This window comes from Pelobates fuscus, chromosome 7 (genome assembly GCF_036172605.1).
Source record: "Pelobates fuscus isolate aPelFus1 chromosome 7, aPelFus1.pri, whole genome shotgun sequence".
In the NCBI taxonomy this organism is placed as follows: Eukaryota; Metazoa; Chordata; class Amphibia; order Anura; family Pelobatidae; genus Pelobates; species Pelobates fuscus.
Window position 1 is genome coordinate 128,501,565 of NC_086323.1, and position 19,122 is coordinate 128,520,686.

Here is a 19,122-nt window from a genome sequence, read left to right on the forward strand (position 1 = left end):
TACATGTCTAAGCAATTGGATGCAGTGGCCAGCGGACTTCCACCTTGTCTAAGAGCCGTAGCTGCAGCCGCCCTGTTAGTAACTGAAGCCGATAAACTCACTCTGGGTCAAGAACTTTATGTACGAGTCCCACATGCAGTACAGACGTTGTTGGATTACAAAGGAAATCATTGGTTTAGTAACAGCCGTATGACCAAGTATCAAGCAATGTTGTGTGAAAACCCAAGAGTGCATTTAGAGACTGTAAATACCTTAAATCCAGCTACCCTTTTGCCACAACCTACTGAAAGTCAAGATGATTGTTTGGAAGTAATGGATGAAGTATTTTCAAGTAGACCAGATCTTCGTGATTTTCCCATCCAGAACCCCGATGTTCAATATTACACCGACGGCAGTAGTTATGTGAAAGAAGGGATCCGCTATGCAGGATATGCAGTAACAACAATAGACAAGGTGATAGAAGCTCGGCCACTGGCGAAAGGAACATCAGCACAAAAGGCAGAATTGATAGCACTGACACGAGCGTTACAATTGGCTGAAGGTTTAAGAGTGAACATCTATACGGACTCCAAGTATGCGTTTTTAACCACTCATGCCCACGGAGCTTTGTATAAAGAAAGAGGACTACTGAATTCAGAAGGCAAAGAAATCAAGTATGCAGCTGAAATCCTACAACTATTGGAAGCAGTGTGGGAACCGAAAGAAGTCGGTATCATACATTGTCGAGCGCATCTGAGAGGAGATGGTGATGTGACCAAGGGAAATCGGATGGCAGACAGTACAGCTAAGCGTGCCGCTGAATCAGGAAGACAGGAATATGTGGGGCATATAGCTGCTCTTATACCAACTCCACTGTCTCAATGGACTCCAGTTTATACAGCTCAAGAAGAGGAGTGGTTAAAGACTGAACCGGGAAAGTATTTGGAGAACAAGTGGTATCAGCTAGAAGATGGAAGAATAGTCATACCAGCATCACTAGCGGTAGAAATTGTCCAAAATTATCATAACGGGACACATTCTGGGAGAGACAGTACAGAAGAATCTCTCAGGAAACATTTCTACATACCAAGATTGTCCAACTTGACTCAGGCCATTGTACGCAGATGTGTAACGTGTGCTAAAAATAATGCAAGACAAGGACCAGTAAAGCCACCAGGAGTCCAGTTTATGGGGGGACTCCCCATGTCCGATCTACAAATAGACTTTACAGTGATGCCTAAATCGGGTGGACATCGTTACCTGCTGGTAATTGTGTGCACCTATTCAGGCTGGGTAGAAGCATGTCCTACTCGTACAGAGAAAGCAGGAGAAGTTGTGAGATTCCTGCTACGAGAAATAATACCCCGATATGGACTACCCTGTTCTATAGGATCGGACAATGGTCCAGCTTTTGTTCATCAGTGCCTACAACAACTGACTCATATGCTTGGTATAAAGTGGAGGCTTCATACTGCATATAGACCCCAGAGTTCTGGTAAGGTAGAGAGAATGAATAGAACTATTAAGAACCAGTTGGCTAAAATGTGTCAGGAAACCCAACTTAAGTGGAACGTTCTCTTACCCATAGCTCTATTGCGAATCCGCAGTACCCCTACCAGAAGGATGGGCCTCTTTCCTTTTGAAATCATGTATGGGCGACCACCTCCCGTACTTGGTAACTTAAGGGGGGATTTGAGTCAGTTGGGAGAAGGAATTACCCGGCAGCAGGTTGTAGAGTTGGGTAAGACTATGGAGGAGGTACAGAAATGGGTACAAGATAGATTACCTGTGAATATTTATCCCCCTGTTCATAGTTATCATCCAGGAGATCAAGTGTGGATTAAAGAGTGGAATAATGTACCGTTAGGGCCCAAGTGGAGAGGTCCTTATGTTGTTCTTTTGTCTACCCCTACAGCGATAAAAGTAGCCGAAGTGACTCCGTGGATACATCACTCCAGGGTTAAACCAGCAGCAGTCGATTCTTGGCAAGTTACAGCAGATCCAGAGAATCCCTGCAAGATCCGGTTAAAACGCACTACTCAGTCGGAGTAACGAGGAATCGTGTGGATTACAAATTTTATTGTTACAGGGATTTGGTGAAGTGAGTGTTTTAGACGGCCATAATAAAGCCTGTCCGCTCACCAGCACATAGTATATAAGCCAGGAAAGTCTCGAAGGGACACCTGTGAAGACGAGCAGAACTCCATTCCCTGCAGCCCTTACATCCTGGAAGCTGAGGTGCCTTCGCACGGACGAAGACTGAGGATGACGGCGAAAGATGTGTTTTTGATAGTGTTTATTTATGTGTGTTTTTATATTCAGGAAGGTAGAGGTACCGACACTCCTAGCTGTGAGGTATGCATTAAGACTACGAGAACAGGTAACCATATTTCCCAAACCCTAATTTGGCATTCACAATACGAGTGTAAAGGAGATATATCAAGATGTAGATACCTTAATATAGAGTATAGTGTGTGCCATTTAGGAGTAGGAGAACCTAAGTGCTTCAGTCCGGAGTATCAACCTCGTACAATTTGGTTGACTCTCAGGAATGGAGATCCTCAGGGGACCCTAATTAATAAGACGGTGTTAGAATCCATACATTCTTCGGGTGTTCTGCTATTTGATGCATGTAAGGCGATATCAAGTGGTAGAAAGCCGTGGAATGTATGTGGGGATCTTAGATGGGAGAGGACGTATGGGTCTAATGATAAATATATTTGTCCCAGTAATAAAAATAAATATGTGAGTCCTAGATGCCCAAATAGAGAGTATAACTTTTGCCCATATTGGTCTTGTGTGGGGTGGGCAACTTGGGGACAGACAGTAGACAAGGACATGATAGTGACTAAGTTGCCGACTAGCCCATATTGTAAGTCTATGGAATGCAACCCAGTCCATATACTTATAAATAACCCCGACAAGTTCTTAGACAAGTATGGAAATTTATTTGGGTTTCAAATATACGGGACGGGTTTAGATCCTGGGACAGTATTATTTATAGGGATAGAGACTGATACGGTATCCTCCCAAACTCATCAAGTATATCATTCCTTTTACGAAGAGATGAGTATAGATAATAAGATCCCCCATAATGCTAAAAACCTGTTCATTGATTTAGCCGAAAGTATTGCCGGTAGTCTTAATGTTACCAACTGCTATGTGTGTGGAGGTACTAACATGGGAGACCAATGGCCTTGGGAAGCAAAGGAGGTAATGTCCGGTTCTGAGGCAGTTGAACAATTAATATCTTCACAAGCCGATTATCATATGAGTGTTAGAGGTAAATCTGAGTGGAGATTAAAGACCTCTATCATAGGTTATGTTTGCATAGCAAGGAAAGGAATAATGTATAATACTTCTGTAGGAGAATTAACTTGTCTAGGGCAAAAAGCTTATGATGATAATACAAAGAATACAACTTGGTGGTCGGCTTCAAATGTCTCAGAACCATCTAACCCGTTTGCTAGATACGCCAATTTAAAGGATGTGTGGTTTGACCTATCCATCACATCTACCTGGAGAGCTCCAGCAAATTTGTACTGGATCTGTGGTAAGAAAGCCTATTCGGAGTTGCCACAGGACTGGGAAGGGGCATGTGTGTTGGGTATGCTCAAACCATCCTTCTTCTTGTTACCTATTGAAACAGGTGAGACTTTAGGTGTTAAAGTATATGATGTGAATCATAGGAAGAAAAGGGGACCCATAGAGATAGGCGCCTGGGAAGATAATGAATGGCCTCCCCAGCGTATTATAGATTATTATGGGCCAGCCACGTGGGCAGAAGATGGTACCTTTGGTTATAGAACCCCTATTTATATGCTCAACCGTATTATAAGATTACAGGCGGTGGTTGAGATTATTACTAATGAGACATCACAAGCGCTCAATCTTCTAGCGAAGCATAATACCAGGATGAGGACAGCAGTATACCAAAATAGATTAGCCTTGGATTACCTTTTGGCAGTAGAGGGAGGTGTATGTGGGAAGTTTAACCTGAGCAATTGCTGTCTTCAAATAGATGACGAAGGGCAAGCAATAGCTGAGCTTACTAGCCATATGGTTAAACTAGCGCATGTGCCTACTCAGGTATGGAAAGGGTACAATCCAAGTAGTTGGTTTGGTAGCTGGTATGAGTGGTTTGGAGGGCTTAAGGCAGTGGTAGGTGGAGTCCTACTGATTTTAATGTTGTGTCTACTCCTACCGTGTCTTATACCCTTAGTAGTTAGGTCTGTGCAAAGCCTGATAGAAAATATAGCAGAGAGGAAGGCTGCTGCACAGATAATGGCAATATATAAATATAAGGCTCTAGATCAGGGAGAACCAATGCAGGAAGATGAATGTTGAAGATTCACATCATAAGATAAGTCTGGTCTGGTTCAAGGTAACTTGCGGTGTAAGCAAACTAAGGTTAAGTGATGCCTCAAGTAATTGTAAAATATCAAGAGGCATCAAAGGGGGGAATGTGGTGGAATCTCGGTAAAAATAAATTTAGTAGGCCGAGATTACCACGTGGCATGTGTACGTGCATATGCTGACGTATCGATCAGTTGGTTGCACGAGGCAAGATACGATCAGTAGTGTACGGAGCATGTGCAAGAATACAGGATATAGTATTCCCCTCCTCCATTGTGCTGGACAAGCCATGCGGTCAAACAGGAAGTTAATTCTTATTTGTGTTGATTGGTTAAGAGAATGTGCGGGTGGAGCTTAATATGGGAGGAGTTATGTGCCTATATAAGGAGCCTGCACTATTGTCCGGGGCTCAGAACTTGTTGTATTTTGGTGACGCTAGTCCCTCTGAGTCCCGATCGGTGATCCAATAAAGAATCTCTTCCTTCCTGAAGAAACCTGTGTCCATCTCTCTGTGCTTGGCTTCCGTCAGTTTCTCCGGTATCAGTACCTCCGCTGATTCCCTAAACCGCCTGGAACAAATGTTCCTGTGTTTCTGGGAAAAACTACGAAAGTGGGTTCAGGCGGAGCAGACGGGACACCAGGCTCTCCCAGCAAAGAGTGTGCTGGACCGTGAAAAATGTGGAGCGAAGGGGCTACCCTCGGGCACAGCGCCAAATTACACTCCTACTGCTAACCACCAGGGCCCTCCCGGGCTGAAGGCCATGAGGGCTCAGACCCAGAGGCATTACCCACACAAACGGAGGCGCACGCACCGCAAACGGATGCAGACCATCAGACCCTCCGGCACCTCCACACGAGGAAGACACTCGGACTCTCGCAGTCACCGGGTTAGTGGCACAGAAATGCCGGCCTACGCAACAGCCTGGGGCTGGAGGGACACCTCCACTCGCACCTGTACCACGGCGGCACTGAAAGGCACACAGAAGGGCTCCAGCTGCTTACAACCAAAGGGAATCGGATGACCGGGACAGTCAAGAGTTTCCAATCCCGTGTCCCTGGAACTATAGACAAGGTTCCCACATGTATTTCACATGGACACGCAGAGTCCCCCATCCAGGACTGACACACAAGGGACCAAAGTACTGTGCTCTGGACGACCACACAGACACACTCAGCATAGCCTGCATAGTCATATAAAATGTTTCCCCCTGCTTGAAACTCATAAGGTAGACATGTTCAGGCCCGGATTAACATAGGGGCTGATGGAGCTGCAGCTCCAGGCCCAGTCCCATGGAATAGGCCCATTGGTTTTAAAAAAAAAAAAAAATAAATTTTTTTTTTTTTTTACATTTTTTTTTTTTTTTTTACACACTACTCTTAGGGTTGCCAGGTATTTCTCATGTATTTCTTAGGGTTGCCAGGTATTTCTCAGAAGTATTTCTCAGGTATTTGAGGCTGCCTAGCCGGTGCCGGTATTGCAGTAATACCGGCAATACAAATGTCTGTCTCAGTATAAACATAGTTTATTCCACAATACTAGCGCCGGCCAGTAGGGGTCGCTGTTTGTGTGGAGAGAGGCAGTGATAAGAAGTTACGGCATCTCCCTCCCTGCATCTCTCTACTCACTGATCCGCGGGGACCAGTTCTGCACAGAGAGTCCAGACAGCAGCTCCGAGACATGGGGACGCTGAGACATTGGGACACTGGGTAACATGGGGACCCTGAGCATGGACGTCCGCAGGAATTTTTCCGGGGGGGAGGGGGGACATAATTGTAATGACATCCATGCTTGGCCCCTTTTTGACAGTGTCATGAAAGGGAAGGAGCATAGTCATTTTCACATAAAGCCAGGGTGAATAGCGTTTTCACAACTATGGTGTCAGGAATATATGTTTGTATTCCTTACACTATAGTGTTCCTTTCATCAAATTACAGGAACATTCTGGTCACCATAACAACTTTATCTAAATGAAAATGATGTGATGCAAGGAGGCCCCTGGGTGCTCTTTCTTTGAAGGGGTTAAACCGCTCTCAAATGGTTTACCCCCAAAGGCTTCCTTCAGCTCCAGATCTCCAGGTCGCTCAGTGGTATTCAACTTCTGAAACAGAGTGTCAGGAAGTGCAGATTGACGTCAGGCATGGGTGCTGCAGATTGGCTAGAGTGGTCAGCTGACCCTCTAAGCCAATCGCTAGTTCCCGATTCATAAAAATGTTTTACGTTTTTATGAATGGGGAGCTACTGATTGGCTTAGAGTGCTAGCTGACCCATCTAGCCAATCAGCGGCACCCCTTCCCAGCGGCCCTCTGTGTTTCCTGACACTCAGTAAATAAAAGTGAACACATTAACACTGATATTGTTTGTTTTTACCTGGGGAGATGAGAAGGTCCAAAGTTTCCCTGCCAGGCCCAGGTACGAACGCCTAATGATGTGGTGTCCAGAATGAAGTGCTCCAATCTAATTTTCTTCTCCTTCATTTGACACAGTCTTCTTTGCCTTCTGAGGCTCCTTCTGCTCCTTTACCTTTCTGCTCCTTTCTGCTTATTTTGCGCCCTTCTGCTCTCTTTCTGATCCCTTTCTGCTCCTTGATGGCCCTTCCTGCTTCTTGATGGCCCTTCCTGCTTCTTGATGGCCCTTCCTGCTTCTTGCATACCCTTCCTGCTTCTTACTGCCCTTCCTGCTTCTTTCTGCCCCTTCCAGCTTCTTGCAGCCCCTTGCTGATCCTTTCTGTTCCTTCTGATTCTTCCTGCCCCTTCCTGCTCCTTGCTGCCCCTTCCTGCTCCTTGCAGACCCTCCCTGCTCCCTCTTCCTACTACTTGCTGCCTCTTCCTGCTCCTTGCTGCCCCTTCCTGCTCCTTGCTGCCCCTTCCTGCTCCTTGCTGTCCCTTCCTGCTCCTTGCTGCCCCTTCCTGCTCCTTGCTGCCTCTTCCTACTCCTTGCTGACCCCTCTTGCTCCTTGCAGACCCTTCCTACTCCTTGCAGACCGTCCCTACCCCTTCCTGCTGCCCCTTCCTATTCCTTGCTGACCCCTCCTGCCTCTTGCAGACCCTTTCTGCTCCTTGCTGACCCCTCCTGCTCCTTGCTGCTCCTTCTACTTTACCCTCCTGTTCCTTGAAAACCTTTCGACCCCTTCCTGCTTCTTGCTGCCCCTTTCTATTCCTTGCTGGCCCCTCCTGCCCCTTGCAGAACCTTTCTGCTCCTTCTACTTTACCTTCCTCTATGCGGTCTCCCCCACCCCCCATCCCTCACTTACCTGCTCTGTAGGCTGCCTCTGTGCTGCTCCCCTGCGGTTTCAGTCATGAGAGAGAGGCAGGGATAAGCTGTAGCTTCCTGCCTTTCTCCATTCACCGCGCCACCTACTGGCCAGCGCTGGTATTGCACTGTATTCTCACACTAAAACGAAAAATAGCAGCACAAGCTGAAAAATCCGGGGGGCCAAGTACCCCCTTTACCCCCCCATTCGGATGCCCATGACCCTGAGACACTAGGGACACAGTGGCCCCATGTCTCCCAGTGGCCCCTAGTCTGTGTCCCCATGTCTCCCAGCCACTGTCCCTAGTGTCTCAGTGTCCCCATGTCTCCCAGTGTCCCCATGTCTCTAAGTGTCCCCTAGTGTCCTAGTGACATCAGGACACATGGAGACATGAGGACACAGACTCAAAGGGACACTGGGAGACATGGGGATACAAACACTAGGGGACACTGGGCGACATGGGGACACTGAGAGGCATGGAGACACAGGGAGACATGGGGACACTGGGCGACTGAGACATAGGAGACATGGCAGTGTTCCCATGTCTCCCAGCCAGTGTCCCTAGTATCTCAGTATCGCCATGTGTCCCTGGTGTCTCTCAGTGTCTGTAGTGTGCCAGTGTCCTTAGTGTCTCAGTGTTCCCTAGACTCCCAAAGTCCCCTAGTCTCCCAATGTCTCTGTGTCCCCATGTCTCCTAGTGTCTCAGTGTCCCCTAGTATAAAAGAAAAAATCTCAGGCACTCAATGTGATAGATTTAGGCAGGTTTATTGGACACCGCAACGTTTCGACCTGTACCCAGGTCTTTATCAAGTCTCCAATGTCCCCTATGTATCAGTGTCCCCTATGTATCAGTGTCTCAGTGCCCCATGTCTCTCAGTGCCCATAGTGTCTCTGTGCCCGTAGTGTCTCTGTGCCCGTAGTGTCTCAGTGTCCCCTAGTATAAAAGAAAAAAATCTCAGGCACTCACTGTGATAGCTTTAAGCAGGTTTATTGGACACCACAACATTTTGACCTGTACCCAGGTTTTTATCAAGTCTCCAGTGTCCCCTATATATCACAGTATTTCAGTGCCCCATGTCTCCCTGTGTCCCCTCGTGTCTGTCACCCAGTGTCCCCAAGAGTCTCAGTGTTCCCTAGTATCTGTGTCCCCATGTCTCCCAGTGTCCCAATGTCTCTCAATGTCCCCTAGTGACATGGGGACACTGGGAAACATGAGGACACAAACACTAAGGGACTGGGAGACATAGGGACACAGACATTCCCCCTTTTTGTGTATGTTCGCCCTTTCGGACGTTCTGGTTATGTGATTTGTGTCAGTAGCCCACCCTTTTACCGCATCCATAGACTTCCTGCTTTACTGGACACTGCTGTTAGGGGGTATGGGTTTACTTGAAAGATGAAAGCATGAGATTAGCAAAGGGTATGTGTTTTCTCATAGTTGCATCCTATGAGTTTCCCTACAGCATCATCTCCATCAGATACATGACGCTTAGGAGGTAGGACTGTTTTAGTGTTTTTGGTCAATAAGATTTTGTAATTAGGCCCATCATAATTATCAGCACCAGGCCCACTGGGCTCTTAATCCGGCCCTGGACATGTTGCAATACACTCATACACATCTCTATGCCTAACCAAGCTTCAAAATACACACGCTGCATTTTTTTCTCCTATGTATAATCTCCACCGGAGAATGAATAGCGCCTATCTGCCAGAAAAAGTTGCAAGTTCATTCTCTAGGCAATGAGTAATGTACTTTACATGGTTTCTTGTATGTTCCTAATAGAGCAGCACTACATGCCCAGTTTACTATTTAGGAGCAACTTGAAATGTCATCTTATCACATATCTACCTGTGACATAGGGATGCTAACTTGAACTGCTAAAATCTAGCTATATTTTCCTTATGCCAATCAGAGTTTTATTAAGTTTTACTATGTCTTCTCGTTTGTTCTCTACATTAACAAAAATGTGCAATGTTCTTTTTCAATGCCAAACTGCTGTTACCCTATGTCTAGTTGTTGTGGCAGTGTAAACCGGCTTGTTTAATCTATGCACGAATAAAATAAAGAATTTAAAAAAAAATAAAAATTGGCACCCCAGATATTTGTGAATAGCATCTCCTATGATGCTCAGCCTGCCTGATCCTAAACCATCGTTCACATTATTAAAACATTAAGAGAAGGGGGGGGCAGGGCTAGACCGCCAGGCTGGAGGGTCGCAAGAGAGATCAGCTCCTTCAATTTACCACTCTTTAAGCCTCTAAATTATGGTTTTTGAACCTATATGCCGACCGGCAGCGGTGGCCCTCAGTGTGCAGGGGGTACTGGATCCGAAGCGAGGCTGGCTCCTTGAGTTTTAGTCCGTTGGTTTAGAAATCTTCGCTGTCCCAGATGAGGCCTTCTTCGGCGGTGAGTGGAGGAGACGGCCGCAGCTTCACTATCCTGCCTAGCAGTGCCCAGCCAGAGGCCCAAATCCGCATGGAACTGGTCCTGTCCCACCCCACCCCTCCTGGACCGGTGGGGGTGATCCCCAGTCCTCACCCTGTGGCCCTGACCACTAAACGACAACCAAGACCCAGTGATACTACCATCCCAAACCTGCAGCCCAGGCACTTCACCTAAAATGGCGGAGGCCATGTGCACAAGTGCGAGGTAAGAGGGATTAACAGCATTTTCCCTGCACTCACCTTATTCAGCACGGTTCATTGGCATAAACTGGCCCAAAAACTGCAGCAGCCTGCTACAAGCACATACCATAGTGCCCTAGCACGACGCTTACCTCTGGAGACTCAACACAGGGCATCAGCTCCGGTTCAGGGGAAGGCCCGAAGCAGGCGGAAGAGATGGAGGCACAGCAGGCCAGCGCACGCAAAACTGCAGCAGCCACCGGAAATTAGCCCGCGAAAACCTACCCTCCAGTCGTGCCGGTCTCCCACGCAAGACACAGCATCCTACCCCTGGATTGCCATACAGCACCTCCTGATCAGCCGTGACGGAACTGCAACGCATACAGACAGCGGGAGTACACTAAGCCCACAGAGGGCATCAGCTAAGCTGAGACTCAAGAGGACACTTTGCATATATGCCTCACTGATCCAAATCTACCTAGTATGTGTATCGCAAAAGCGCAATCTAAGCTTTTATGATGAGCCAACCTCATTGATCATACCCATGCTTAAATATAGGGGCCTATGGGGTGAATTTATCTCCCACAGTTAAGGCAGCTACCCAGCTTATTACAAGCAGCATGCATTGCCGACTTAAATCTCTCCAAGCTGGAATGTTTAAACGACCCTATCTTAGTCTGTTACTCGCTTTATTATCTACCCCCAGTACCTAATAAGCAAGAGTTACTCAATAATGCCTAAAGTTAGCTTGTTTAAAACATAAAATTGTGCATGTGTTCAGATTACCCCAAACGTGAAACTTGCTAATATACCTGAGGATTGCCTTTGGGGTACCTCAAACTTCTATGTATATTATTATGCACTGCAAAAATACAAAAAAAAAAAACATTAAGAGAGTAAAGAAAATAATAATTAACTTAATAAAGTGTTAACAAATTGATTTGTCTATTTCAAAATCGACCTGTAAACATTGTTGACATGTATCTGCATATAGTCTGCATATAGTATGCTAGGGCTCTTAGTAAGTAAGAGGGGCTGCCCCTTACTGCATTGAGAAAGCCAGCTTTAACCTCACAGATCAAAGCAAAAATGACGACATCTTGGGACACTGACTATAGAGTATGGAGCACATGGAAATGTATGGAAATGGTGCAACCCATCCAAGGACATTCCTATTGTCTGTTGAGCGGCATAATTGCAGAGAACAAACTATGAATAAACTGAGAGAGTACTCCTTGAGTCAAATTCCAAATGCCAAGTTCCAACCTCTAATTATTCCACTTTTTGAGTTAATAAAATATGTTTTAATTAAATGTCAGAGCTTTTTGAGTCTCCTCACTTTCCTCCTCCAGAGTCAACATGTAACCATTCAAGGTGTCCAAACTCAGATCCACCATTTTGGTCCTAGGTGTCTGCGAAAGAAGACCAATTCATGGCTACCTCCAATTGATCACAACCCGGATTTACATAATTACAGAAATTGTAATCCAGGCACCTTCTATCTCAGTGAAGGAAGTCACCAGAGGTACCTTCGCAGACCAAAGAGATACACCTTCTAGCTCATGTGATAACTGGTAGAAAACTGACTAAAACATTGCTGTATTAACTGATTCAATAAGGTCTGCTTAAAGGAAGACCTCTGTGTACCCAAACCTTCACTACCAGGAGGTATGTGAGTATCTCACCACAGTACTCAACGGTATGGGATATCACTATAGCAGTGATTGAAGATACTAAAGTAACTAAATCATGCTCAATTGCATCTGAATACATGTAACCAGGACTGACTTTGGAAAATGTGGGCCCGTTACACAGTTAAAGGTCTGGTTTCCTGGGACCAGTATCTGAGTCTGCCCACAGAACACAATCTGAGTTTACCCTCAAGGATGCAGGGTGTGTAGAGTGGATACAGTGTGTGTATAGTGGATGAAGTGTGTGTTTATTGGAGGCAGTGTGTATATGGTGGTTGCAGTGTTTGTGTGTAGTGGATGTAAAGTTTGTGTGTGTAGTGACTACAGCGTGTGTGTGTGTGTGTGTGTGTGTGTGTGGTGGATTCAGATGATGATTGTATAGTGGATGCAGTTGTGTAGTGGATGCAGTGTTTACAAAGTGGTTGCAGTGTCTGTGTGCGTAGTGGATGTATTGTGTGTGTGTGTTGTGGATACACTGTGTGTAGTGGATGGAGAGGTGTGTAGTGGATACAGTGAATGTGTAAATATGTGGGGTAGGATAGTGGTTGCATTCTGTAGGCAAATGGTCAAAAAGCATTTCTTTTAATTTAAAAAATAAAAGATTAAATTTTATTCCCCCTTGCCTGCTTGTTACCTGTGGCTGGGTGACATTACACTCCCTGGTGGTCCTGCATTGTGCACGCTGCAAGCTGTGTATATAATGAAGAGGGGGCCCAACACTCTCCCTGTTTCTTGAGCCTGGCCTGCCTGCCATTTATTATTATTATATTATTTATATAGTGCCATCAGATTCCGTAGCGCTGTACAATGGGTACCATGCGGATTATTGCCATGGTAACTCGCGGCAACACCCTCTTCACTATATATGAAACAGTGGATTACAAGATCAGAGGGATTAGAGGAAAGTTTCCCTGCTGTCCATTCCCCCCAGGACCGCCAGGCCTGTGACAGCCATCATGGTTGTCACCCTATAATGGTGGCCCTGCAGCTCAATCATCTCGTTATGGTGCCAATATTCCCATTATGCACATTATTATTACTGATGTTTATGACAGTACATTAATGGAAAATAGACAGTACAGTATAGACTATCCAAAACAAAAGGAATAGCGGACCCTGCCGTGAGAGGAGAGCTCGCATTTACAGCCCTTTTATATAAAGTACTAAGCTAGATGGCTTGTGCTTACACACGTGCACATAAGACATCTTCCTTCTATTACATCACTGGCACGCATGCACATTCACAGCATGACAGCCTCGACTATAATGTACTGTACAACTGATCAAAACACAGAGATATATTTTACAGAAATAAACAAATAGACATATAAATAAAATAAATAAATAGCACATTTTATGGTCGTTCTTTAGATATTACATTGTGCAGAATTTTAAAATGACAATATCTATCTATCTATCTATCGATCCTTCCACTATCTATCTACCAATCCTTCATCTATCTATCTATCTACCAATCCTTCCCTTATCTATCTATCTATCTATCTATCTATCTATCTCTCTATCCTCCCACTATCTACCAATCCTTCATCTATCTATCTATCTATCTATCTATCTCTCTATCCTTCCACTATCTATCTATCTATCTATCGATCCTTCCACTATCTATCTACCAATCCTTCCCCTATCTATCTATCTATCCTTCCGCTATCTATTTATCTATCTATCATTCCACTATCTATCTATCCTTCCACTATCTATCCATCCTTCTACTATCTATCTATCTCTCTGTATATCTACATACCATTCCACTATCTATCTATCTATCTAGCTATTTATCTATCCTCCTGCTATCTATCCTTCCACTATCTATCCATCCTTCCCTATCTATCTATCTATCTATCTATATATCTATATATCTATCAATCTATCCTTACACTATCTATCTCTCTATCTAGCTATCTATCCATCCATCCTTCCACTATCTATCTATTTATCTATCATCTATCTATCTCTCTATCTATCCATCCTTACACTATCTATCAATCAATCAATCTATCTATCTATTCTTCCACTGTCTGTCTGTCTGTCTATCTGTCTGTCTGTCTGTCTATTTAAACTGCCATTGGTGGTCCAAGATAGTCCCAGCTAAAGCAGTATTCCTCTGCTTGTAGTTTGCGTACTATGCTTTAAGGGGACACCAGATGGGTTCAGGGAAGCCATTAATGGTATTTAGTTATAAAATACTTTATGAGAGGTAATTATTGGAGAGGAAGTTAAGATCAATGGTTCAGATGGAAAAGGATGATAAAACAGTGAATTGGAGGCCTCAATAATCTAAATCACTGTATCAATAGGAAGCGTATTGTCAAAGTCATGACAGTCAAAAACAGTCTCTTAGAGAGTCACATCCACTTCCATTATGACAAAGATACCATGTCTCAGCCTGTTCTAGCTCTCAGGTCCCCCCAACACCCTGCAGTACTGGGCCGCCATAATTCCCATATTCATTAACACTTTGTAGAGGAAGCTAAATATAACAGGAAACCCAATCTTCCTGATAGGGGGGAAGAAGATATCATGTCACTAGATTTGTGACAGAGGGGACAGCAGGAGACACAGAGAGGTGTCCTGGGTGATGGACAGATCGAAAGGAAGCGACATGTGAACAAAGGTAAAATAGAAAGAGGGGGAGCAGTTAAAGAGTTAAGACAGGAGTATGAGGTGGGCATTATAATTATAGCAAACAGAGGTGAAGGGTTAGAGGAAAAGGAGAGGAGATAGATAGATAGAGAGAGAGAGAGAGAGAGAGAGAGACACAGACAGACAGACAGACAGACAGACAGACAGACAGAGAGACAGACAGACAGACAGACAGACAGACAGATAGATAGATAGATAGATAGATAGATAGATAGATAGATAGATAGATAGATAGACGGATAGATAGATAGATAGATAGATAGATAGATAGATAGATAGATAGATAGACGGATAGATAGACGGATAGATAGATATTTTCAGTTTTATTGTATTGATTTTAATTAGAGTTAAAAACACAGAGGTTTTAGAACTGTAAAGAAATGATAAATATAAATGATATTATAGTGGTCCAGTCCTTCTTAAGTTGAACCCTTATAAAACAATGAATAAAATATGTCTATAAGGTAAATGGTGGTCATAGAATCTAATACAATATACATGAATGGCAAAATCAGTTCTCATGGGATCTGAAAGTGTTTCATTTGTTAGGGTGTTTTATGTAGAGGAAAGTGAATTCTATTCCTCTTTAAATGTTTACATTATTTGACATATCTTCATTGTATATCTATCTATTTATCTATTTATCTATCTATCAATCAATGTATCTATCTATCTATCTATCTATCTACCTGTCTATTAGTAATTACCCATCTAGGGCACAGGGGAGAGCAGTGTTGAAAGTGAGTGATACACAGTGTATATAGGAGAGAGCAGTGGAACGCAGTGTTAGAGATAGAGAGGGGCTCACAGTTTAATATTCAGATAATATATGTAAACAGTGTTATTGTACAGAAGATATTATAATGGTGAAAGGAGTAACATCTCTCATGTAAATATCGGAGAATACAATGGGTATAGAGTGCAGAGAGATTTGTGATCACATTGAGTGTGAGAGAGACAGATCAGGGGGAGTGAGTGAGCAAGGGAACCGAGCAGGGATATTAGAAAGGAGGGAACTCAGAGACAGGCTCAGAAGCTGATGAGAAGGAGAGAGGCGGAGGAAGAAACTTCCCATGGAAGCCCGGAGAGCCAGGGAGCATCTGCACAGACACAGCTTCACTCCGGGGACCCACAGAACAGAGAAACTGGAGCCGGCAGAGACCTGAGGAAGAGCGGATTGCCCGAACCGCACTCACCTAATACAGGGAGCAAGCAACCACTATACAGAGTGCTGCTATTCAACTGCCGGGATTCATCTACAGAGAGAGTGACTTACTGACCCCCACTATACAGAGAGAGGGACCCACTGATCCCCAATATAAAGAGAGAGACCCACTGACCCCAATATAAAGAGACCCACTGGCCCAATATACAGAGAGAGACCCACTAACCCCAATATAAAGAGGCCCACTGACCCCAATATAAAGAGACTCACTGACCCCAATATAAAGAGACTCACTGACCCCAATATACAGATAGAGACTCACTGACCCCAATATAAAGAGACTCATTGACCCCAATGTACAGATAGAAACTCACTGACCCCAATATACAGAGAGAGAGACCTACTGACCCCCAAGACCCACTTACTCCCAACATACAGAGAGAAAGACCAACTGACCCTCAAACTACAGAGAGACCTAGTGACCCCCAGAGTACAGAGAGAGAGAGATCATAGACCCCCAACATACAGAGAGGAACCCACTGTACTTCCACTATACAAAGAGACACCTACTTCCCCCAATATACAGAGACACACAGACTACACATATAGACAGAAACTACAGACCGCTTTTATACAGAGACCTAAACTTATAGAGTGCAAACTGCAATACACAATTATAATGATCAAAGAGACATGCCAATTTACACTCCAGACACAATGTATATAGACCACACTGCAAACTGGAGACACCTAATAGACTGAGACACATCCCCTCCTAATCGGCAGGTGCCTAATATGCAGAGCTATCCACAATGAAAGGCATCCCATGCACTTACACTGTAGATATTATTATACACAGACACCCCTTATTATACGTCACATTAGTAATATAAGAAGAGACACTGCTATTACACTTTAGATGTCTAACATAAAGACATAAACCCACAATTGGTCTTAAAACATGGATTTACAGACAATCCAGCAAATTAGACGTTAAAGAGAATATTCCTGCGAACTCAGAACAAAGTTTAATAGATCCAGTCTATAGATCCTCATACAGAGTTTGATGCCCACCGATCTTTACATAGAGAGCTCAGTGCTTTCTGCTCTGACATTGCCCGTTCCATGTACACACACTGAGTCCTGTAGACATAGCTCCACATATACATCACATTGAGCGCTTACACTGAGTTTCCCCTCATTCCACATTACCTTCATACAGACATGTTCATTTAAGAACTTTCCCAATTCCTTATACAGAATTATAATATTGCACAGACCCACTTACACTGCACAGACCCACTTACACTGCACAGACCCACTTACACTGCACAGATCCCACTTACACTGCACAGATCCCACTCACACTGCACATACCCCTCTCATACTGCACATACCCACTCACACTGCACATATCATTCACACTGCACAGACCCACTCACACTGCACAGATCCCACTCACACTGCACATACCCCTCTCACATTGCACATACCCACTCACACTGCACATACCCCACTCACAGTGCACTCTCTACTCACACAGACCCCACTCACACTGCACATATCCATTCACACTGCACAGACCCACTCACACTGCACAGACCCACTCACACTGCACAGATCCACTCACACTGCACATACCCCTCTCACACTGCACATACCCCACTCACAGTGCGCATACCCCACTCACAGTGCACTCTCTACTCACACAGACCCCACTCACACTGCACAGAACCCACTAGAAGTGCACAGACCCCACTAGCAGTGCACTGACTCTACTCACACTGTACAGACCCCACTCTTACTGTTCCGTCCTCACTCACATTACACAGACCACTCGTACTATTCACAATACACAGTCCCCACTCACACTGTACCGACTTATTGCATAAGAGCCAGATAGATAAACTGACACCACGACCCCCAGTTATAGAGCACAAAGGGCTCTCTGTATTAGACTAGCCTTTAGACTAGCCTTTATTAGAGCCCCCTCCTCCTTATTAGACTCCTTAATGAGACAGGGAGCCCCCTTCTACACTCAGCCTCTCACTCTCTCTACGGATCACAGCCAGCAGGACCCGCATTCAGCACCGCGGACAGCGACAGCCAGGTGAGAGGGAGGGACTGACCGAGACGGGTAACGAGACAGTACAGAGGGCAGGGGGAGCGTGATTTGGAGATTACAGGACATGGGGGAGAGAGGGAGGGACAGGGTTAAAGGACAAGGGGGTGAGTGGGAACTAAGGGGATACCGAGCAGGGAGGAGAGAGAGGGAGTGATGGGCTTACTGGGAAGGCTCAGACGGGAACGGTTGTGTTTTAGGGAAGAAGGGGAGAGAGAGGTATGAAGTTACAGTTCAGAGGGGATAAAGAGGGATGGGTCACAGGGCAGCCAGAAAAAAGAGGGAGAGATGGGGTTATAGAGCAGACAGGAGAGATGGGGTTATAGGGCAGACAGGAAAGAGGGAGAGATGGGGTTATAGGGTAGACAGGAGAGAGGGGTACTTGGGGGTTATAGGGAAGACAGGAGAGAGGGAGAGTTGGGGTTATAGGGCAGACTGGAGAGAGGGCTAGTTGGGGTTATAGGGAAGACAGGAGAGAGGGAGAGTTGGGGTTATAGAGCAGATGGGAGAGAGGGGTAGATGGGGTTATAGGGCAGACAGGAGAGAGGGGGAGATGGGGTTATAGGGCAGGCAGGATAGAGGGGGAGAGGGGGTTATAGGGCAGACAGGAGAGATGGGGTTATAGGGTAGACAGGAGAGAGGGGTACTTGGGGTTATAGGGAAGACAGGAGAGAGGGAGAGTTGGGGTTAAAGAGCAGACTGGAGAGAGGGGTAGTTGGGGTTATAGGGAAGACAGGAGAGAGGGAGAGTTGGGGTTATAGAGCAGATGGGAGAGAGGGGTAGATGGGGTTATAGGGCAGACAGGAGAGAGGGGTAGTTGGGGTTATATGGCAGACTAGAGAGAGGGGGAGATGGGGTTATAGGGCAGGCAGGATAGAGGTGGAGAGGGGGTTATAGGGCAGACCAGAGAGAGAGATGGGGTTATGGGGCAGGCAGGATAGAGGGGGAAAGGGTTTTATAGGGCAGGCAGGATAGAGGGAGAGTTGGGGATATAGGGCAGACAGGAGAGAGGGGTAATTGGGGTTATATGGCAGACTGGGGAGAGGGGGAGATGGGGTTATAGGTAAGACAGGATAGAGGGGTAGTTGGGGTTAGAGGACAGACAGGAGAGAGGGGGAGATGGGGTTATAGGGCAGACTGGAGAGAGGGAGAGATGAGGTTATAGGGAAGACAGAAGGGATAAATACAATGATAGTGACAGAGGCATGATAAGCGATAATAAAAGAGAAGAAGAAATACATAGATAATACACAATTGGATCAATAACAAAGC

At 45.3% G+C, this 19,122-nt stretch overlaps 1 protein-coding gene across 2 annotated transcripts in view; it reads left to right on the forward strand.

Annotated features, from left to right (window-relative positions):
* The first annotated feature begins 15,616 nt into the window (after positions 1 to 15,616).
* Positions 15,617 to 19,122, forward strand: part of GRM2 (glutamate metabotropic receptor 2) — a 77,117-nt gene continuing 73,611 nt past the window's right edge. For both annotated transcript variants that reach the window (XM_063426628.1, XM_063426629.1), the window contains exon 1: positions 15,617 to 17,838. The gene's annotated coding sequence lies outside the window, so the exon portion shown is untranslated. The remainder of the gene's footprint in view (positions 17,839 to 19,122) is intronic.